Here is a 12,399-nt window from a genome sequence, read left to right on the forward strand (position 1 = left end):
GAGAGTAGAAATTTAGAAACAAACATGAAATATACTGATTATTTAATTTCTAGTGTTTCTGATATTTATAGCATGATAAAATGTCTCGGGCTAGAAAGTCATTCACCAAAGACACCATAATTCTAAGAAATATTCAGTTGCATAAATGCTTACATATTTTAAACTGCCTCAGGCAGCCTATAGATAAAAAAGATATACACAAGCACAAGAAAGAGCATATAGAAACTAGGAGAGAAATAGTCAAGATTTGTTACTCTACCATCCACGAATAACTTTTTTTTTTTTAAAAAAAAAAAAAAGGAACTATCATGAAAAGAAAAAGAAGACTTCAGACTTTATAGAGTAGTCTCAGCAATCAGTAAGGCCAGCCACTTCCTTCTTTAAATGAGGGGACTATTCAAACCTGTTCAATGAACTGTTTAAGGTTTCTTATGTCCAAAAATTGTCATTATTGTCAACACATGGATACTGTGTTGTACTGAATTGGATGCTGCACTAGAGACATCCCTTCCATCAACTCCTTCAATCCTCTTTATCAATAGCATGAGGCAGGTACGACTAGTATCTCATCTTAATGAAGAGGAAACTGAGGCTTGGGGAAGTTAAATAACTTTACCACTCACTATTTACATGACTATTAGGCAATCCAGCTTCAGAGCCCATGCTTTTGACCACTATATTTTATACTGCTGCTCACATTCTATACATAAGGTCTCTCTCTGAGAGTGCCTGGGAAGGCTTTGGGTTCAGACATACCTCCTGGTCAAAGAAGAAACTTTATTTAACACCCCTGCACTGCCTATAGAAATCACAAGCTTCTGCCTGCATTAAAAAACACCAAAAAATTCTGTCAGGCAGGGTGACATTCATCTGCTTAATGTATTCAAAATTTCATTCTCCTTCACACTATGTTAATGGTTCCTGCCATATCCACATGCCCTCTATACAGTAATGTATTCTTTATTTTAAAAATCAACTCAGTTTTTCCAATTCGGTGAACTTGTTTTGAAAGGAAACTTTACATTATATCCAGGAATGAAAAAAATAGTATCATTTGATTTATGTAAACAGGTTCCCAAAAATAATAATAAGTCGATCATGACATTTTCCCACTGGACCCAGACATGACTTCAGAACCCATCTCAACATATGTGTTCTAAGTAGAGTCTACCTATTAATCGCCAGTGACATTCAAAATGAAATCTACTAGCCATACCACATAGGATCTAATCTTTGGACAGAGAAGGAACTTGACACTTAAAAGGTATACCTGCCAAAGTTCTTTTGAGTAGTAAATGCTTAAAATCAGGATCCAAGCTTCCATTTTCTGACTCTCTTTACTGCCTGGAGAAACTATCTGCAAAGGTTTTAAGAAGTATACACAGCACCATCAAACCCTCTTCCTCCGATGAAGCGAAAAGCGCTCAGTCCAGAGCTACCAAAAACTGAACTAGAAGACACTCAGCCGAGCAGCGCTATTTGAACTTGCACAATCAAAGCCTTTGTCTATGAAAAAAAAACAAAAAACTTATATGCCTACAATAACCAGCCTTGAAAACATCTAATCAAACTGACAGTTGTGGAGCTAAAAAAAAAAAAAAAAAAGAACAGCATCTTGTCTTTGATGTTCATCGGGCCACGGCTCAGGACCCTGAAAAGCAGAGATCAGCAAGTCCTCCAGGCAGCAGGAGTTCCCAGGTGCCCTCGACAGGCCCTCGGCTCTGTCGGAGAAAGGGGAACAGGACAGTGGCAAAAGAAAACACAGCAGAGTTCATGCCCCTGAGTAGAAGGCTGTCAGCAACAATTCCCAAAGACATCTTCCAAAGCCAGCCACGGAAAGCTTTTCATTCTTGGTCCAAAAACAGACTCAGAAGTTAAGTGCCAAGGGCATGGTGGGTAGAACCCATGATGTCTAAAACAGAAGCATCTACCAAATTCCTACTGAAGATGATGTTTTCCTGGAAGCAGCAAAGAAATACGGGCCAGGGAGAATGAGAAAACTACCACGAATCTCTAGCAAACTCATTCTTTCATTCTGCAAATATTTTATTAGGTGATGGGTGCTAGGACAGAGCAGTGAAAAAAAAAGATTCAAATCCTTGCCTCTCAAAGAACTAGTATCCTAGTTTGGGAAATAAAAAGCAAAATAAACACTTATTTCAGCAATAAGTGATAGAAGGAAAACAAAATTTAAAAGCACAACTGTGATGAGGGTGGGGCAGAGGAGATAGAAACCTGGGGTGTGGGTGGCTCAGTTCAGACATTTGACCCCCTATTTTAGAGAAATAAATTTAAATTGTCGTCCAACTTTGCCAACATCACGCAAAATAGTTAATGTCAGAACTAGTATGTGAACCCATACCTACACTTGGCTATAAGGCCAATTTAAGCTCTTAATCATGATGGTACCCTGCCTCCTCTAACCCTGTGCCTGGCTCCTGAGATGTCATCTAGTCATTCTCCTGGGACAATCTCTTATCAGGGACATTTGGAGTCACAATGTCCAGCAGCAGTATGACCAGCCCTGAACATGCAGGCATTAGTACCTGCTTGGCCCAGGCTGGAACATTCCTATTCTGGCAGTTCTGCAGCCCCTAAAAGTTAGGTACTGCTTCCATCCCATTCCAGGATTTAGAACTCTTGTATTTCCCAAACATCTTCTTTGTGGAGCTGCCTGTCCATTGGGTAAGTACCCAGTGTGAGTGCTCAAGGATGCACGGTAACTGCTGAGTAAGGGTACACTCATATCACCAACAGCAGTAAGGCCAGGTCAAGTGGACTCTAGCTGCTCAGCAGCCCACTTATCAACAAGCAAAGCATGGGCATCTTTCCCGCTGATGTGTGTTATTAATCAACTTAAAGACAAAGAAGACAGCACAGGGATCTCTCCAGCCATGTGAATGGCACTCTTTGAAAAGGGAAGTCCAAATGCTCATTGTGAATAACTGCTTTAAAACCTTCTGTGTTCATCTTTAATCAACTGATTTCATTTTGAGCTAAAAAAAGTTGGAGGGGTAGGGAACAGCACATACAAGAAACAATAGACTACAATGAATCCTCAAGAAAATAAATCAAAAACATATGCAATGGTTTAGCTGCAAGCCTGTATTAGAATGTAAGCTACATTAGGACAGGGATTTGTTTTGTTCACTGCTCTATCTTCGGTACCTGAAATATGGGTGCCTAGCATACAGTGGGTGGTAAATAATATCTGAGGACTAAATAAAAACCTTGTCTACAACAGCAAAAAAATGAAAACAAATTAAAAGTTGTGATACCAGAAAGCAAAGATCAAGAAACGAAGGAAAAACAGAATAGAAATTCCTCAAAAAACTAAAAATAAAGCTGCCATATGACCCAGCAAGTCCACTCAGGGTATTTATCCAAAGAAAACAAAAACACTAATTTAAAAAGATATATACACCCCTAAGTTCATTACAGCATTACTAGTAATAGCCAAGCCATGGAAGCAACCTAGATGTCCGACAGATGAATAGATAAGAGGTGATGTGTGTATGTACATATACATACACACACAATGGAGCATTATCATTCAGCAATTAAAAAGAACGAAATCTTGCCATTTGAGACAACATGGATGGACCTAGAGGATATTATGCTAAGTGAAATAAGTCAGACAGAGAAAGATAAATATCACTTATGTGGAATCTTTAAAAAAAAATGAATAAATAAAACAAAACAGAAACAGACCCATAGATATAGAAAATAAGCAATAGATGCATAAGAGGTGGGGGATGAGAGGGAGGGAGATAAAGAGAAAAAACTAAGAAAAATGTTTTCAATATTCAAGAGTTTTGGACACAACCCAGCCAGCCCACCTCCTATTTTGTGGACTAGTCATCTCTTAGTTATTCACATGTATATTGGGGGATATAGAAGCATTTCAATTCTACATTCGCTAAGGTGTCACCTCAACTTTTACATCAGGAGAGGGATGGTCAGGAAACAGAAACTCCAAAGAAAGGAAACCCTTTCATAAAATAAATGATTATCAACACCTTAAGATTATCAACACCAAACTGTGCAAATATGCATTAGCACAAATCGACTTGAATACACCTTCAAGAAAAAATAGAGTACAAATGACATTTCTTCTTGACTGGGATGTTTCAATGACATTTGTTTAATCCATATTTTTATGCATCTATTATGTGCCAGCACTGTTCGAGGACAAATATAAGAAGCAATAAAACAGATATAGTTTCTTTCAATCTTACCTTAATCTACAAGATAAAGGAAGATCACAAACAGGTCAACAAATAAATGAAAATATAACTTGCAAATGAGGTTCAATGCTGAGAAGACAATAATCAGTGATGAAATAAGGAGAAAAAGGGGAAGAAAAGAGAATATCTACTTCTGTCATTGAGAGGTAGCACCATGCCCACGTCATTGAGAGGTAGCACCATGCCCACAACTCTATACAGACCCGGCATGGGACTCAGATACTCAACCACCCCACTGGCAGGAGGACTCACCGTGCTCCACATCTTGATAAGCTGTTAAAAAGCATGGAGGAACCCTCCTCTGTCAAACCATGCAAGCCCAGGGATTCAAGTAAGAACTCGTGATAAAACGGTCAATAGGCCAGAAATATATTATAAATGTATATTCATCTAACAACCACGTCTCAAAAAATATAAAGCAAAAACTGACAGAATTCCTCCCACATATCTCTTAAGTATGCGATGAAGGCTTGAGAATGTATGTCAAGTATCTGACATACAGCAGGCATACAGCAGGTACTCAAGGAGTGATTTAAAAGGCTGTCCAAAGGTGGGCTGGGAACAAGAACAGCTTCCATTCTCAAGTGACCACCACTCCCCAGTCCCTTTGCTAAATGCTGTTCACACATTGGATCCACTTCCCACAACAACGCTATGAGGCACAAGAGTAAAGTGAGGTCCAAAGATATTAGTAATTCGCCAAGGTCAAAGATTCAGGAAAGGCACACGATCTCATAACCCCTTTATGCCTCAATCACGCTGGACTCAGCTTCTTCTGAGGTCAGCCATGAAAAACAGGACAAGAAAGACACCACTCTGTCAATTCTCTCATACATTAAATTCCTGAATTACCCTGCCATGTTCCTGACAGTTCCCCATTAACAAAGCATAAACATGCTGTTTCTAGTAGATTCCAGTTCATGCTGATTTCACAAGAAAACTAGGAGCAGTCTGAGCCAAGGTTAATTCTAACTTCACAGACAAGCAGGTTCTAGAGTTTCCCTTGCACAGAGGGTGGCTGGGCCTTACACTGGGAGGAGGTCGCCTAGATGAGCAAAGAAAGTTGAAGGAGTGGGAAACAACACATATGAGAAAGTAGCAGGGCACGATGAATCCCAGCAATAACAACAACAACAAAATCCAAAGATGCCAAAGATATGTGCAATGACTTAGCTACCAGTATGGAGCTAGACTGTGAGATCCACGAGGGCTGACGTCTGTTTCATTCACTTGTTGTATCCTAGGTACCTGAAACAGGAGTGTTTGGCACATAGTACGTTATAAATAAGTATTTGGGGACTAAATCAAAGCATTTAAAAATGAAAAAAATTAAATGTCCAACATCAAAATAACAGAAAAATAAACTGGTCCATTAATCGAGGATTACGACCGCAGATGTTAAAAATTATTGGAAATAGTAGACAGGAGGCAATGTCCATTATGAATAAATGCCAGATATGTCTTTTCCCTATTTTGCATGTATTCTTAAATATTCTACAATGAACACAAATTTGCTCATTGACATAATTTCTACCTCCATGAGATCAGGTGGTTGGGTTGTATTGTAAATCTCCCCTCCTTTGACAAGGAAATTCTGTAGCTGCCCAAACAGGTTTCTGACTCTTTACCCAGTGACAAATAGGTGGCAGTTACTTTAGAAGAGTAGTTCTCAGTGTGTGTGTGGGCGGGGGGGGGCGGGGTCGGGGAGATGCTGGCAATGTCTAGAGATACACTTTTGGTTGTCCCAACTGAGGTGTGGGGAGGCGTGCTAGTGGAATCTACTGAGCACAGGTCAGGGACGCTGCTAAACAAACATTCTACAACACACAGGACAGCCACCCACAACACAGATGCTAAAAGCCTATCCTAAATACAAGTCAGAGGAGAAGAAAAGTTATTATTAACAGTACATAAAATGTTTTGTTACCAGAGAAGCAAGTTTTCAGAAGCCAGAGGTGGGGAACACTTGTTCTTCTGAGGCTCCCCTAACCCTAGCACAGTCCATGGCACAGAGCAGGAGTTTTACAAGCATCCCTACCATCAGAGAACACAGAGCTGCACCATGGAAGAAATTCCAACTATAGCTAGGCACAAATAGACTTGAAGTTCAGCTCTGCCAACAGCTAACACACTCTGCATCTGCAAAATGAAGATTACAATGCTATTTATTCAATTATTGTATGACTTACACAGGACAGGGTACATGAAGATTTTAACACTGTCCAAGATACACAAGAGCCACAGTATTAAGAAAAGACCTGCTAAATACAACACACACACCCAAAAACCTCCCAACATGTTGGTGCATGGAAACTGCTTAGCTCCAAGCTCACTGCCAATGAATCCGGTGAAGGTCAATTCCCATACGGACCAGTTACCATGTCCTAGAGAAAGATGTGTCCTATGAACTAAGCCTAATCCTCTAGCCTCATTGGGCCTGTAGAGGACATCCCATCACCAGTCAACTGATAACTGCATGAGCACATAAATAAATAGCTGGAACCATCTACCACCAATATTTTTTGTGAAAGTTCTTTAAAAAAGATTAACAATAGGACAACATGTAAACAATTTTTTTTTTTTTTAAGCAGAAATCCAACGGGGGTAAGATTACCTCCGCTGAGACTAGAAATCAATACGCAAAAACTTAATCAACTAAACCCTACCAAGACACCAGATGGTCTGTTAACTATTTGGAGATTTTTATCTTATAGCCAACACACCCATCTGGTAGCATAAAGAAATTATGCTTTTCCTTTAAAAAAAAAAAAAAAGAAAGACTGTCCAAATACATCAGGGTAATTGAAATTGATGAATAGGATTCTAAAAGTGTTAGGCAATGAGGAAAGAAATGTAAACATTCACACAGATAAGTGTATAATTTATCTGAGCCATTAGAGTCAGCAAAATCATGTAAACTTTTCACTAGACAACTCCACAGCCAAAAATATAGGTTCGAGGTGCTGAATCATTGTTCAGATGTAAATAGCATTCCTAAAACTTATATTGGTAGTTAAAATTCATTTACAACATAGAGTAAACAAGAAAAGCAAGCCATAAAGCCAGTGGTGAAAGCCTCTTCCAAAAGCGCACATACGACAAAGATGCTCATTTGCAAATCAAGAGTTAAAACAACACAAAGCTGTTGAAAATGATTGCATTAATAAATTTGCAAATAAAACTTGACTGTGCGTTCGATGAAATGTTTATTTATATTTAATTTGATTATATGTTCGCACTAGAACTCAGGAACATTTATTCCACAGAAAAGAACACAGCTGGTTAGAAATATATGGGCTTCAACACAAAACTTCTTCCTCACTCAGTCATCACCCCAAGGTTCAAGGTCTTCCTCATGAGAACTGCAGATGCATCCAACAGTTGGATAACTATTGCATCCTATTAAGTCAGGTGCCAAATTTCCCTTCTCCTGGCCAGGGCTCAATCATTCCCCAGCTTCTTTTCTGGCTGCTTCTCACAAGTTCTGTGCAGAACTCTCCACGCTGCTCTTCAAACATGCGTCTCATTCCACAAAAATCTTGTATTACACATTCCCGCTAATGTTCCCGGGTATGTGGCAATGGCCATTTCCGTAAGACTTCGCTGGCATTCAATGACTTTAGGATTACGGTATATGCGGCCCCCACCCTTGGCTTCCTTGATTCAGTTTTGTAACTCTTATGCATCAAAAAATCATTTCTCAACAGCAGCCTACAGATCTGCTTTTCACACTTTCACTGTGCATCACTGCATTTCTACAGGAAAAAAAAAAAAAATCACCAGGCACTGTAATCTCTGGTGCTTACAGGTTTTATTTTTCCTTTTGGGAAGAAAAGAAAGGAGAATTTAGGACAAGGAAAAATCAAGGAGAAACCAGAGAGAGATACCCCCTTATTAAGTTTAATAGTAAAACCCAGTTCCCTTTGGGCTACTATTTGTAAAGTGTGTTCTTTACTCATAGTCTGCTTCTGACTGGTCAGAACAGAGGACACTGGCTGAAATAACAGGCTTAGAGACATGACAAAGCAGGATCCAAATCCCAAATTGAGGCTCCACCAATTAAAAGCCCCGTCACCAGCCATGTGATCTTGAGAAAAAAATTAAAACTTCCTTAAGTGTCTATCATACTTTGCTCATCTATAAAATAGGACAATCTGCTTCTAAGAAGAGTTAAGATACAAGCAAAGAACCTTATACTACACACAGCACAACAGAGCCTAGTTATTCTGCTTAAGCCCTAAACTGCCACTTAACTTTGCTGCAAACTCACATCTGACTGCTCTTTCATATCACTGTACTATATTAAAGCTATATGCATTTCTTAGCTTGTGGTCTTGCTGAGGCAGTTCAAGGAAAAGGCATCCCTTATTTCCTCATGTAAATAAATAATTGCTTCAACAAAAATCACAATCTTTAAAGTGGAGATTCACTACCCACTACTCCCCACCTAATCACCAGCCATTACTCTTCTTCTCATTTGGAGTTTGAAATACACAAGAAGCACATGAAAACATTCTCTTGGAAAACATTCAAGCAATATGCCATTATTCTTCCAACAGAGGATAATAGAACCTAATAGAACATTTCCTACGCCCTCTCTTCGGAAGAAGCATATTCCAGATGGTAGCCAAATGAGTGTGTCAGGAGTGTGCACTCAGCAGCAGAAAGCCTAGGAGTTACAGGCATTCCCTTGGTACATTAGCCTGGGCTCACCGCAATCGAACACCCAAGATTTTACTATTGGCAACAAAATAAAATGCTTTTTGTCTCAAAACAGAAGAATTTAGGTGCTTCAAGGTGTGTATTCCAGAAGAAAATTTCTCATATAGCAGAAAGTTGGGAGTATTTCTCTAGATACTCTCTTTTGCTGCCCAGTTTTCATTCCGCTTTCTTGTGCAAGCAAGCTAAATGTCTTATATCTGGATCCTCGGAGCCTAGGACTATGCCTGACCACATGAAGGCATTCAAGGAAGGAAAGGATGGGTCCATGGGGATGCCAAAGAATCCGTGTTGGTTGGGTGCTGTTGAGTCCAGCTAAGATTCAGTTACGCGGGCATGGCTGTGGAACAAGGTTCTGCATGAGTAACAAACCCACAGCTACACGAGCGTGCTGGGCTTATTTTAGTCTCAGTAAGTCTTCACCCCAGTGTGGTGAACTATACTCTACAACAGTTTCCTTTACGACTTCTATCATTGGAATATTCTCAAGTAACCTTGCACAGGATCAGTTTAGTCAAACATTAAGCCCTCAATTAACAGGCCTCAAAAAAAGCAATGCTCAGAATCAGGACACTGTATAAGAGAACATCTCAAGGCACTGAGTATATCAAACATTCAGTGGTTCTTTTAAAAGGCAGTCTAGCAAGGTGGCTAACAGATCTAGCTCCAAAGACAGTCAGAGTTTGAATTGCTGTATCTCCCTCTCGAAAACCTAAATGAACTTGAACAAATTCATTAATTACATGCTTTGTGACTCAGTTTCCCACTCTAGAGAAATAATGGTATCAAATCCCCTTTGGGGAGTTGTTATGAGGATTAAATTAGATAGCACGGTACTTAGTATAATATCTGGTACGCAGAAGAACTGGAATTACTGTTTTGGGAAAATTAATCCTGATAATAGTTTAAATGAGAGTAAAATGAAAGACGAGAACTGTTTAAAAACTGTCAATCCAAGTTGTGTGCCTAGTTAAGGAAAACAGTCGGCCAGCCAGATCCCTATAACTAAACATGCACTTACAACATGACTTAGCAATTGCACTCTTGGGCATTTATCTTAGAGAAACAAAAACTTATGTTCACTCGAAAACCTGTATACTAAATGTCTTTAGAAGTTTTATTTGTAATAGCCAAAGACTGGGAATATGTCCTTCAACAGATGAATAATTAAACAAACTGAGATATATCCATAACATGGAATACTACTCAGCAAAGAAAAGGGACCAACAACTTGGATGCATGCTGGGAATGAGGATGAGCGAAGTAAGTCAATCTCAAAAGGTTATATACTGTGTGATTGTGCTCATATAACATTCTTGAAATATCAACGGATTAGTCATAGTCAGGGGTTAGTGATAGGGACTAGGGATCAGATGTAGATATACACACAACTACCCACATACACACAAATTATATACACAATTGAGTGCGTGTAAAACTGGTGAAATCCAAATAAAATCTATGAATGTGACAATGTCAATTTCTGAGTTTTGATATGGTCCTAAAGAATGTTCCATTGTGAGTAAGTGGGTAATGGATACACAGCAGTCCTGTGGCAGGAGGGGGAATATTTCCAGCGGAAGTATTTTTTTGGATACGTAACTCCAAAAGAGTTCTGAATGAAGAAAAGTTCAATTAAGAATTAAATGATCTATTGCAGAGAATCACAAATGAACCATATTTTAACCCAAAAGAGCTGCAGCCCCTACCTTTGTCTGTATTAAACAGGTGAGATTTTACAACCCCTGCACATACTAAATTAGGACTAAAGAGTCTGCACGTAGGAATGAGTGTCCTAGAGGCAAGGAAAATAAACCTACTCTGCCTAGTTTAAGAAAAAGAATTTACTGAAAGTATTAGGTAGCTCAGCTCCCAGGATCACTAGATTGGACATATCAGGGATTAGAAAACTCTGGCTAAACCCACATATTGTCTATGGCTACTTTCACACTGTAATAGCGGAGTTGAACAATTCCAAAAAAGACTGTATGTCCCACAGAGCCTGCAATATTTACCATCAGGCCCTTTACAGAAAAAAATTGCCAGCCCCTGGCTGGATAACCAAGTTCAGCAACAAAGCTATTCAAGGCAATGAGGTCCCTCCACTGCCACTATTATCTTTATCAACAGGAAGTTTCAGCCACTGCCAAAATGGCTTTTCCTCTGCCCCATGTCTTTGCAAAACTAGCGACAGATCCAAAGTCTGGGGCAGATGTATGTGATCAGTGGAGTCTAGATCACATGCCCCTACACTAGCTGCAAGGGAGGCTGGAAACCTGAACATCACACAGTCTGCCTCCACCCAGACTTACAGAAAAGGAAGGCCAATACCCAGAAAGGGGTTTCACAAAGCAGCAGCCAAAACACAGCGTAGAAGGGGTATGTGGAGTGTGGACAAACAACCACAACCCAACTGGGTAGTTTTTATATTCTGTGGTTCAACTCAAACACTGGGTTTTCTGCCAACTTGACCAATAAGAGGTGTTAATCGTTGTCAATATTTGCTAAGCCTGGTCTTCTATTTGTTTACTTTCATCTTCAATTTTCCCCTTATATCTTTTATACTATATTTTTATCCCTGGTCTGGAAATGCTTCAGTTTTTTAAAATGCTCTTGGTTTGGTAAAGAAGAAAGGCAATACCTAAGCTCAGGAGCCTCTTCGATTGTATACATTTATGAAGCTAATTTTAAAAGACGAAGCAAACCAGGCAACCCTAATGTTCTAACCACTTCCTAGCGGCAAGTGGGTTCGGTTGATCATGGAGCAACACCTTCTCTCACTGGCTCAACTTTAAGACAAATGAATATCTTGTCTGTTCAAAGCTGGAGGCAAAAAGTTCCAGCAAGCATGCAAATAACGATAAAGATGAAAAGGGGGGAAAGGGTGGTATTTTCAATCACTATCTCATTCAAAACAACTCTTTTAACTGAATAGTTTCATAAATCTTGGATATCATGAGCATATTCCTAGCATGCTGTCTTGCACCCAGGATTCCTTACTCAAAGACTCCTATAGCTAAAGAAAGCCAAACTATTACCAACAGGGATGGAGGTTGAATGGAGGTTGAACAACTGATCGGGGAGGGGAGGTTGGTGGAGGAACACATTCTAAGTGTTGAAGCTAGATCCTGGAAGATCCAAATTCATAGATCATCACAGTCATCTCCCAAAATACACCAAAAACCCACTGAGCTTTAGAACAGCTATTGAATTCTGTTCAGCTGCTTTTAGTTCTTCCCTGGGATTACATCATTCACTTAGTTCTATCCCTTCAGAGATGAAAATCTATGGTCACATATATTGGCCATGCCCCGCTCCTTGGCAATGGTACATGGAACTTCTACCTAAGGCAAATCATATCAGTTTCACAATGCACAAAAAAATAAAACCAAAATTTGTGGGAGTCAACGTTTGAAACCTAAAGCTCAAAAGC

General features: G+C 39.5%; 1 protein-coding gene across 3 annotated transcripts in view; it reads right to left on the reverse strand.

Moving 5' to 3' along the window:
- Positions 1-12,399, reverse strand: part of PTPRG (protein tyrosine phosphatase, receptor type G) — a 642,217-nt gene that overhangs the window by 554,169 nt on the left and 75,649 nt on the right. The window lies entirely within an intron of this gene.

The sequence above is a fragment of the Pteropus alecto genome, unplaced genomic scaffold (genome assembly GCF_000325575.1).
Source record: "Pteropus alecto unplaced genomic scaffold, ASM32557v1 scaffold75, whole genome shotgun sequence".
In the NCBI taxonomy this organism is placed as follows: domain Eukaryota; kingdom Metazoa; phylum Chordata; class Mammalia; order Chiroptera; family Pteropodidae; genus Pteropus; species Pteropus alecto.